Source organism: Alligator sinensis, unplaced genomic scaffold (genome assembly GCF_000455745.1).
Source record: "Alligator sinensis unplaced genomic scaffold, ASM45574v1 scaffold570_1, whole genome shotgun sequence".
Taxonomy (NCBI): Eukaryota; Metazoa; Chordata; order Crocodylia; family Alligatoridae; genus Alligator; species Alligator sinensis.
In genome coordinates, this window is record NW_005841997.1 from 2,792,274 (window position 1) to 2,795,920 (window position 3,647).

Below are 3,647 nucleotides of genomic sequence, written 5' to 3' on the forward strand. Positions count from 1 at the left end.
TTTGGATACTCATTAACTCTAGAGAATAAAACCCAGGCCATTTATTTAAGTGCCATACTAGGCATCTAGATTTTGACACCATAACCCAGAAACGGCCTCAGCAAAATGTCCAGTAATAGTAACCAAATCTGAAAAGATGTTAACTGTGCTATAACCTACAACCAGGTTCACACTGTCCATCCAATGTTCTGTGGGTAACCTGAATAAAGGTAGATTGGTGGGAGTTACAACCTACATGCAGTTCCCATGGGCCCTTTTATAGCCAAAATTTCTCTGGGTCAACATTTACTACATTTACTACATACATTTACTACAGTATATTTCCCAGTGAAAACAGGAACAGAAAACAGAAAATCCATCTCGTTCCAACAGGTAGCTTTCTTTAAAACAATGGAAATACAACGCTATGATCAATATTTTACGAAAAACGGCATCATTGTGCTAGGATGTGGCCAAAGATGAAGGAAAAGAGGCAGCGAGAGGTAAGCAAACCCTAAGAGCAAATGGCTGAGGAACTAAATGAATTTTCTGCAAATGAAAAGAGCAACCCTTTGCAAAACAAATACGTAACATATGTAACAAACTCCAAATAAATGGCTTTTCAGAACTTGGAGGGGAAGCCAGCTTCAGGCTGGCTTTGCTCGCTGTCGCCGCTCTGGTTGACCGAGCTCTAATTTGACCCTAAAGCGACAATCCTAACCAATGAATAGCAATGAGAAATTCACAAAGAAAGCTACTGCAAAATAGCTCTCTTCTAGGCATGGACTGACACTGTGTGGGTGTCAAAAGAAACAAAAAAAGCTGGTTGGGGTTTTTTTTGTTACTGCAGACAGAAGCAGTCTGTGAAACAAGACTTCAACCAAGGAGGGAACAAGGCCAGAGGAAATGCTAACAGGAAGACTCTTTGGGAAGGAACTTCGGATATTTCAGCCTTGTATTACATGTATAAGTCAATAAAGCTTGCAGCTCATTGCTTACAGGAAAAAAAATTTCAATACAAAATATTCAAGATTTAAAGAATCAGAAGGCTCAAAGGAACTTTCATTAATTCAATCAGCAGCAATCTAACAATCAGGTCTGAGACATAACCACTTTCCCAGTCAGTTCAAATGCATCATCTCCCTAATAAACCTCTCAATTAAAGGCAGTGAAAGCACATTGTATTAACTCACGAAAATCTGCTCTGGCTGGATAAACCAAAGTGGCGTGGCACGGATATGAATGTTTAACAGCATTCTAGCCTGTCTAGTCATTAGAGCAGAGAGCTGAGGACCCGCATTCATGTGGGTTTTTTTCCCAGGTCTGCCACCCGCATGCCTATGCCTACTCACACCATCTACTTATCCATTTGTCCTAATACATCGTATTTAACTTAGTGACACCTTCAGAGAGTAAGAATTTCTATTTGCAATGTACTTTGAGATCCCTGGATGAAAGAGGCACTAAAAAATCTCTCCTTTGATGAATTATAACAATACAGAAATTAAGAACATTACTGTACATCACTTAGGTCAGGTCGACACTAGAAACACTGCACTTCGGTAGGAATATATAGACAAAGCACTTCTAGAGTTGATGCAGTTCGGCTGGTAAAACTGCACTTCATACTGGTATAAAAAGAAAAAATCCAGTGCAGTAGTGCACACACTGCTTTAATGCAATACCTGCAGATACCAGATTGTCCTATATATAACGTGAATTGCAATTCCATGAATTGCATTGCATTCAAAAGCTTGTCTAAGTCTATCCCAACCACGGAGGTGGTCAAAAAAAGGGATCACCCACAACAACCCTTGCCTCTCACTTCTTCTTCACATTTTAAGTGGCATTAGTGCTGGTTAATCTGCTGGCCCCCTTGGGACCTTATTCACTACTTCAATAGACCTCAACATTAGGTGTTTTGTACATATTTTAATTGTAAGTTTTCTTTCATAAGATATGTCCCAGCACACTGTAGCAGCACACTGCAGATGGACAACTTCAACTACAGTGGCAGTGTAGTTAAAGCAATAGACTATGCAGTTTAATCCGGCATGGGAAGGGAAATATGTTATACCAATTTAAGGAACCCATACACCATGTCACATACAGACACTCATTCCTACTGGTAAGAATTTATCTGAAATTCTTACCGGTACAAAAACAGCCTGGGAGCTGGAGCACCTATACGCTCCAGTCCCCTGGCTGGAAAGCTTCACATTTTGCCACGGAAGACTGTCTCCCCTCCCTCCAAGCAGCTGACTGGTGAGAGCAGGTGTAATTTTTCAGGCAGGGTCCTCACAGGGCTCCCTGACAGCTTGCCCCTGGGGATGCTATCAGGGAGCCAGTGATCCCTCTCCCTTTCTCCTTTGGAGGGTGGAAGGCTGAGCCAGAGGACCGTGGGATATCAGACATCCTTGGGATACTGGGAAGTAAATCTTCTTCATAGGTATCTAATTTAACTTCTTTAAGAAGAGCCAGTTCTCTTCCACAAGAAATCTCTTGAACACCTACAAAGCTCTCTTTTGGTGCTGGAAGAAAGGCTTTTCTCTGAATACAAATGTAACATATGTCCATGGCTTATGACTGCATCCGCACCAAAGTTTCTCTGGCATAACAGTTTTAGTATTAAAAAAGAAACAAACCACGCCAGGTGAAACAGTTAACCTGGTAAAGCTTAGAACCTAAGTTTACACTGGGCACATCTATACATGCTATTAGTGCTATAAAGGCTTTGCATGCTCCCTGTTCAGAGCAAATCTGCTCCCAACAGGAGCAGCCCAGTACAGAACTGCTCCTACTCTGCTCTGGCCCCCTGCAGCAGCCAGGGGGAGCTCCAGGTTCCCCTGGGGCGCTAGCTCGGGGCTGGCAGGGAGCATGGGACTGATCCACATTCACACGGGGCCAGGAGAGCTCTGCCACCTGCAGTGGCAGCCGTCTTCTTGCCCCGTACACATCGGGAGGGGTCCTGATGTGCAGGGGCCCAGGAGACAGCTGCCGCTGCAGAGCCCTCCTGGCCTCCTGCACATGGAGAACAAGCCCCATGCCCAGCAGGACTTCTCCATTCAGCCAGGGGCTGGCTGGGAGCTGTTCTGCTTCTGTGGCAGCTCCCAGCCAGCTCTGGGCTGGGTGGAGATTTCCCCAAGCAGCCCAGGGCTGGCTGGGAGCTGTTTCGCTTCTGCTTAGTACATTTTGCTAACCAGTTAGCATCTACACATATGCTACTGAGCAGCATCTACTGTGCAGTTAGTTTGCTACCGGTATTTCCAGGTAGTAGCTAACTGCACAGTAGACTAATTTACTGTGCAGTAAATGGTTCACAGGTGCAGACAGTGACATTTTACTGTGTAGTATATTACTGCACAGTAAAGCGTCTCATGTAGACACACCCACTTAGATTAACCTGGGAACCACATCACAACACTACTCCTCTATAACAAGGGCGTAGTGCATTTTGCTAACAAGAATTTCACTGCATTTTATTCTAGCTTTTCTAATCCTGTTGGGGGTTTTAAAATTATTTTTTTGTCACTGATATTTGCAACGCCTTCCCGTTTAGCACCAGCTGAGAGTTGCTTTGATTACTTCTTTCTTCCTCCCATTATTTAAGATGTTAAATACAAAGACACCTAACAAATCCTGGCAGTCATCAATTACCACTTTCCCTA

General features: G+C 43.7%; 1 protein-coding gene across 2 annotated transcripts in view; it reads right to left on the reverse strand.

Moving 5' to 3' along the window:
* ARVCF (ARVCF, delta catenin family member) overlaps positions 1 to 3,647 on the reverse strand; it is a 412,391-nt gene that overhangs the window by 251,926 nt on the left and 156,818 nt on the right. The window lies entirely within an intron of this gene.